Genomic DNA, 8,349 nt, shown 5'->3' with positions numbered 1-8,349 from the left:
TATGATTTCATTCAAAAATTTTTTACAAAAAATGATTCCTATTAACAATACAATACAATTCCACATGCATTTTTTTTCTCTATTTTGTCTGTGTAATCAGAAAATTTTTTATAATGTTCTAAGTTATATATAAAGTTGTGTGCCTGGCCTTTACTGCTGATGTTGCTTATTATTTTTGCTATATGTTCACATTTCAAAAGGGCCTTGTTTCATCACAGTTCATACAGTGCAGTACAAACTAAATTCTTGTATGTGTGTAGCTAAATGCAAGCATAAGGTATGTTCTAATATGTAAATATACCAGAAAATTGCGAATATCGCTGCACAACAATTTAAAGTATAAACCACAGTTACATATTAATTATTGAGCATGGTTTCTATACAATACAGCTCCCATGAAATACACAAAGATGATGTGTTCCGTCAGTTTAGAATTGTGATTTTAACATATTGCATTGAGAGTAAGAGAGATCATCACCGAATCAATATAAACATAAATAATCCAAAATGAACAACAATAAAAATAACAATGATGAGAACAATCTCTGAATTAAACCTCTGTCTATTCTGTATGACACCCATACAAGGACCATCGATGAGCCCATCAAGGAGCAAAGGAGTATTCAAGAAACCTACTCTCTAAGGGCAAAGACAAAAAGCCCCAATAATTACATTCTGATCACATGCTTGCACACCTTGAACCAGATTTTCATGATTGCATTGAAAAAGTGCATTTACAACCACTTACTCAAGACTGGAGTCTTCTCAAACAAGCAAAAATGTTGAAGAGTGTCTAGAGGATGCAAAGAGCAGCAGCCGGTAAGAAAGATGGTTGCAGCAATTGCAAAAAAACAAAAAAAAAACAAACACAATCTTGGATTGATTAGAAGAAGGCATTTAGATAGATAGATATTTAACAACCTGCCCCATAATTGAATAGTCACACTCATGGAATTCTACCTCACTTCTCTAAGCTTTAAACCATGTTTAGTTAACTCTTTAATTACCTTCAGTCCTTTTCCTTATGCTTTATATATTTAGTGTTACAGCTTCATTTAAGTATATACTTGCAATAAATTGTTCAAGATTATATATTAGCTAAATATTCTGTAACATCTGGGATGAGAAATGGGACAATGAACCACCATAACAGCCAGCAGAAGGGGAAGTGACTGTTGTCTGTCAGGCAACTGGTCATCTGGTATTAACCTCAGCTATATATGAAGACAGCAGGCCAATGTACCGGGTCCAAGAATGGGATCTGTATGCACAAGAAGAGTACCTGGCTGGAAGGATACTGGATTGTTTCTTTGACGGAGCTCCACAAGCAACAAAAAGACATGTACCATTGAAGGGTCAAAATCACTACAAAGAGTTTCATCTAGTCCTGTTGTATTTCCACTTTTCTTTCTTTTCAGAGCCCTTGGATTTTCTTCACTCACCAACTTTTTTAAAGTACCTCTTCCATCTATTCTTGATCCCATCATGTTCACTCAAGACCACACCTTGATTATTTTTTATCTGATTCACCTGACCAAAACCTTTCCCAGCTTATACCTAGCCTTTGCTATTCTAAAAACCATTCTCTCCCCCTCCTCACCTCCTCCAAAGCTTGCGCCTTGTCTCTTGCCACTGCCCTCTTTGCCTCATTTGTCTTGCTATACATTTCTCTATCTTCCTCCCTCCATGATTGGTACCATGTTTTCTTTTGCCATTTTCAGCCTTAATCACATCCTGAACCTTTCTGTTCCACCACAATGTCTCTTTCTTCCCAAGTGGGCTCCTCTCTGTCGTTCTACCCAACACCTCTTCACCTAATCTAAATATAACTTTGATTTCCTTCTTCCACCAGTCCTCCACACTCATAAATGGTTACACTTTGTTCAAAACCTCCTTAAACCTGTTCTTAAGCCCTTCCCCTTTTAATCTTTTTATCCTTGATGCCGCTTGCTCTGGTTTTATTCTACTGTTGATTTTGATCTCCCAGTCAGTCACCACCATTTTCTCTATTTATGACCTTACAATTCTTTATCTCTGTCAAATTAGATCTTTTGCAAATTAGAAAGTCTATTTCACTTTCCGTTAATAATTATAATATTTAATAATAGTCTAAGATTTGATGAACCTTACTCTAAATTATTTGAAAGCTAATTTTTGCATTTATATATTGATTGAGATTATGATTTTATTATGGCACACCTGATGAAGGCTATACAATTAACATGTTGTGTCTTTAGCCTTCTTGACTTTTCAGAGTGAAGAAAAATATTTTAGAAAAATTTATTAATGCCTTTATTAAAAAAAGATTTTTTTTTTGTCCAGGGAGTGATGCTATTGACAGGAGGAGAGGTGAGCCCCAAACATATAGTTACTTCTTAGTGCCCTAGAAATACTAAAAACAGTTGTTCCCTCTCAGATAAATAGGTCAGCATCAGAAAAGTATAGTATTTTGCAAATGTGCACAGATTCAGATATTGTGCCTTTTGCTATAAAATTAAAATAGCACACTCTCAAAGGTTTAAATCTTTTAGCAAAAACGAATTTGCTAAATAATAGCTTCATTCAGATTTGAATGAACCGCTTTAACCTGTAATCTAGTACCATTACAAAGTTTTGAAGGGGTTCAGATCAAAAGCAATATACAAACTGAAACAGCCTAGTGTATGGAAAAAATTGTTTACCTCAGAGAAAGTGAGAAACTAAAAATTGGAACTAGTATAAACTTGAATAAACCCCAAACTTACAATATGGAAAATGACGGAAAGTGAAATAAAAAGTTGAGCAAAACTGTTAATCCTAACTTTGCAGTGCGCACTGCGTACTATCACACAAAGATAGCAAGAAAACAAAACTTAAGTCAGTTTCATATGTGGGTTTTTATTTTATTCACTTAAGAACTTGTTTTCAAGTTTACTGCAATTATTTTATTTTCATTATAATGGCAGTGACAGGTCAAGGCCCTATTCTTTAAAGTCTGTCTATATATATATATATATATATATATATATATATATATATATATATATATATATATATATACTGTATATATGAGCGTTCAACAATCCCATCCTGCTTGAACAATTTTGTACTGTATATTATACCACATTGTGAGGTTTAAGAGCAAGCCAACAGAATAAAGAGTACTGTGTCCACCCAAGAAGGCTAACCACATCTTTTTAAAGTTTTCCCTAGCTAACCTTTGTTCATTTGACACCTCATTTTCCATGCAACTTGCCACTTCATCGCTTTATCCAGTGCAGGGCAGTTGCCCTGCTTCACTCACTGGCAGCCTCATTTCTCAGTGCAATTACAGCTACAGCTGGTACAGTGTTACTCTCCTGCTTGTGGCATTCATTTGCATGAGCCACATGCCCTGTTCCTCCATGGAATCAATACAGAGGCAAAAAAGGATGCTTGCTACAGCATTATTATCAACAAATAAAAAAGACAGGTCAGATATATTTTTAACAACATCATCATTTCAATTAAACCAGTCAAAGTATTTTTGAGAAATTGTGGTATTTGGCTTTATATCATGTGGAGGAGGGTTCAACCCCTACATACTGATATATCAAAATATATTTTCTTAGCAGATACTTACTGACTTAGAAGTACCATCAAATTTCTGTCAAATTTCAGCTTTTTAATCAATGGTAAAATAAAGTTTTTGTTGATGAGTGAATGAGTCAGTCATCTTTGCATTTATATATATTTACCCTCAGATGAATAGTAGTAACTAAACTAAATTTTAACTAAAGTTTATACTCAAACAAATCCTTGGACAATAATGTAATTATACTCTTTCCGGTCATTGCAGAAGGCAGTGTTTGGAATCAATATTAATGTAAAATGATTGATATTAAAACTGTTTATTCAAAATGTAAAGCAAATTGTTTTGCACCCTACATAATAGTATGCAAAGGAGATAACATTTCTTTCCTGTTCATTTTTAAGCCATTTCTGGATTAATAACACAATCCTTCGCATAAACATGTTTGAATAAACCATTTATTGTCCTTTTTGTCAAACTAGCACCAGCAACCAAGTGCTCAACAGAAAGAAAAAACCCACTCAACAAAGTGAAAATCTGCATAATCAAACTAAATAAACACACTTTAAAAACAAAAACTCTCAGTGCATCATTATGACTGTGACACAGTTTTCAAACTGGAACAAGCGAACACATCAGGAAGTTATCTAGATGGTCAAATTGTGTGTAATTTCTACAGTATAGATGAGGAACAATTGCTGACTGAGCTCAGGGTTTTCTACTTGTCATTTGTCAAACCCTGCTGAAAGCCTTAAAAGCAGGAGATGGTTAAAAATATCTTTCCTTGTTCGAGTGAACTCCTCAAAATAAAACAAAATATTACCTTTTGTACTATAAACACTTGGATAATTGACATAACTGATGCCACAAAATCGGCTCCCATTAATTTTTCAGTGAGAACCATTTACCTGTATCTAATTGGTTAAATTCTGAATTGTCAGATTGCACATATTGCGTGCACAATACAATAAAATTCTTTCCAGTCCAATTTGGTGGAAACCATCCCAGTCCAGCACCACTCACATATCATTGGTTTAGCTGTGTGTGCACTGCCTGGCCACTATTCTTTCTTTTACAAAGATGCTAGAATTAGAAAAGTTGTGACAATGCAATGCTCAATAGTAAAATATGAATTCATAAGAATACATATACTCTCATAAGGGAATGTGCTTACAATCAATAAAATGGGCAGGGACAATTGCCTCTTCTGCCTCCATGCATTGCACACCATTGTTGCAATGTAGGATTAAAGATTTCCATCCAGAGAAATCCCAGGCGAAGTCATCAAAAGTCTTAGCAGAAAATAACTGGGCCAGGTTTTGAATTAACTACTAAAGAGCTGAGAGGATGAAAAATAATTTTCACATTCAGTTTTAACATCTATGTTTTGGTTATTGAAGCAGTTTGTTGTTTTCTGAAATACAGATGTGTGACGACTTACAATCATCTTTATTACTTGTTTTTATTCATTTTAGAACATTATAACACAAGAACAATTTTGATGAGAGCAGTGCTAAAATTAAGCCTAACAAAGCTTACCAATCCTATTTGCCAAACTTATCCAAAAATAACATTGAGTCAACTTTTAAAAACCCCAATATTATGCCTTTACCACAATACTTGGCAATTTATTCCATGTGTCTGTGGTTCTCTCTGTGAAGAAAACCTTTGTAACATTTGTGTGATATGTACTCTTAACAAGTTACCATCTGTGCCCGTGTTTTATTGAAGAACTTTATTTAAGGCAGAATATAGGATTCACCGTACTAAATCCTTTCATAATTAAAAAAATATACATAAAAAAAATACTTTTGAAAAACTATGCTTATATTAAGTTAAAAAGTGTACTAAAAAGTAAAAAATAAGTCACATATACATCACTTGGAAAATAAAAGGTGGCCGCTTTTGCTAAGATTTTAAGAATTGTTTTTTGAATGTTAATTGATGAAAAGCACCCACGCTTATTTTACGAGTGATGTATGAGAGACTTATTTTTTAACTTTTTTAGTAAACTTTTTAACATGGTTTTTAAAAAGTATTTATATATATACAGTATATAAATATATGTATATATATATTATTCGCAACTTTTTAGTCTTGGGTTTGTTTAAGAATAATTTTGTAATCAATATTTTAACACTTCCTTTAATATTTCTATCCATTACTAGCGCCATTTACTTGGTGAAATCTTGAACTATTTTCATATGAAAATTTCATTTCTTAATTAAAATGGATTTATTGGTCAATTAGTGAAACTGGTTATTGATTCATGTATTGTCATCGGAGCCGAGTAAGTGTGCAAAATTTCAAGTCATTTGGACAATAGCAAGTGGATTAAATATAGATTACAAGATTTGTACCAGACAACAAACAGGTGAAGTTAAAATAAGCATGGTAAAAAAAAAACTCAGTCATGCCACTTCTTAATCTCTGGTTGGTTTAACTCAATGTTCTTCATTGCCAAAACACTGTAGTCCTTGAATTAACCTAATCACTGTTCTCTAGACTTTCTCAAATGCTATTTTTTTTCTTTTTTTTTTAATTTCGGAATATGGAGAAAATAACTGCACACAGTTCTCTAGAAGAGGCCTCAGTAATGTTTTGTAATAGATATATATAAGTCAGTGTGTCTATGTATGTTCCAGCATCACATCCGAACGGCTGGAGCGATTTTCATGAAACTTGGTACACATGTTCCTCAATGGTCGACTAAAAATACTGTAGGATGAAATCAGCCGTAACTCACCCCTTCTAGGTAGGATAAGGGGTGATCTTGCGGTCTTGTATGCATGTTATCATCAAGTTGACACTCGGAACAACCACCAGAGGGGGAACTGGAGGCGACTGCCAGCATTCTTTGTTTGAGCGCCACCGCGCCCGTTACTTTTGCAATTAGAGTTCTATGCATGGAAGGGTGTGTGTCTGTCCGGCCCAGAAGTGAGACGTGGAGCTGGAGTGAGGGCTCCAGCTCCAAGGGTACGCTATCGAGGCCAGTACATCAGCAAAAGGAAACCTCCTAAGAAAGACAGTCGCTTAGCTGCTAATACACAAATGATGCAAGCACTTCGGCAACATGAATCCTTCTAGCAGAGAGATGCCCAGAGTAGTTCTGATAATTTAAATACTTTCTAGGCTTACACAGTTAGTATATACCAGGCAACTGTCAGCATTCTTTATTTTTGAGTAGCACCACACCCCTGTTGCTTTTCAAATTAAATAGAGTTGGCCGGTTCCGAGCGTCAACTTGATTATAACATAAATACAAGACCTCAAGACAAGGACATTAGTGAGTCTTTCTTTCTTAATTTATTTTTAACATTGTGTTTGTTTTACTTATGTTTTTCTCAAACAATTAAAAACATGAGGTTGAACTGGAGGTGACTGCCAGCATTCTTTATGTTTGAGCACCACCGTGCCCCTGTTGCTTTTCAAATTAAATACAGTTTGCCGGTTCCCGAGCACATACAGTGCATCCAGAAAGTATTCACAGCGCATCACTTTTTCCACATTTTGTTATGTTACAGTCTTATTCCAAAATGGATTAAATTCATTTTTTCCTCAGAATTCTACACACAAAACCCCATAATGACAACATGAAAAATAGTTTACTTGAGATTTTTGCAGATTTATTAAAAATAAAAAAACTGACAAAGCACATGTACATAAGTATTCACAGCCTTTGCCATGAAGCTCAAAATTGAGCTCAGGTGCATCCTGTTTCCCCTGATCATCCTTGAGATGTTTCTGCAGCTTAATTGGAGTCCACCTGTGGTAAATTCAGTTGATTGTACATGATTTGGAAAGGCACATACCTGTCTATATGAGGTCCCACAGTTGACAGTTCATGTCAGAGCACAAACCAAGCATGAAGTCAAAGGAATTGTCTGTAGACCGCTGAGACAGGATTGTCTTGAGGCACAAATCTGGGGAAGGTTACAGAAAAATTTCTGCTGCTTTGAAGGTCCCAATGAAGCACAGTGGTCTCTATCATCTGTAAGTGGAAGAAGTTCGAAACCACCAGAACTCTTCCTAGAGCTGGCCGGCCATCTAAACTGAACAATAAGGGGAGAAGGGCCTTAGTCAGGGAAGTGACCAAGAACCCGATGGTCACTCTGTCAGAGCTCCAGAGGTCCTCTGTGGAGAGAGGAGAACCTTCCAGAAGGACAACCATCTCTGCAGCAATCCACCAATCAGGCCTGTATGGTAGAGTGGCCAGTCGGAAGCCACTCCTTAGTAAAAGGCACATGGCAGCCCGCCTGGAGTTTTCCAAAAGGCACCTGAAGGACTCTCAGACCATGAGAAACAAAATTCTCTGGTCTGATGAGACAAAGATTGAACTCCATGGTGTGAATGCCATGCATCACTTTTGGAGGAAACCAGGCACTGCTCATCACCAGGCCAATACCATCCCTACAGTGAAGCATGGTGGTGGCAGCATCATGCTGTGGGGATGTTTTTCACCGGCAGGAACTGGGAGAGTAGTCAGGATAAAGGGAAAGATGACTGCAGCAATGTACAGAGACATCCTGGATGAAAACCTGCTCCAGAGCGCTCTTGACCTCAGACTGGGGTGACGGTTCATCTTTCAGCAGGACAACGACCCTAAGCACACAGCCAAGATATCAAAGGAGTGGCTTCAGGACAACTCGGTGAATGTCCTTGAGTGGCCCAGCCAGAGCCCAGGCTTGAATCCCGATTGAACATCTCTGGAGAGATCTTAAAATGGCTGTGCACCGACGCTTCCCATCCAACCTGAGGGAGCTTGAGAGGTGCTGCAAAGAGGAATGGGCGAAACTGGT

Source organism: Polypterus senegalus, chromosome 1, assembly GCF_016835505.1.
Source record: "Polypterus senegalus isolate Bchr_013 chromosome 1, ASM1683550v1, whole genome shotgun sequence".
Classification (NCBI taxonomy): domain Eukaryota; kingdom Metazoa; phylum Chordata; class Cladistia; order Polypteriformes; family Polypteridae; genus Polypterus; species Polypterus senegalus.
This window is presented reverse-complemented; position numbering follows the sequence as displayed.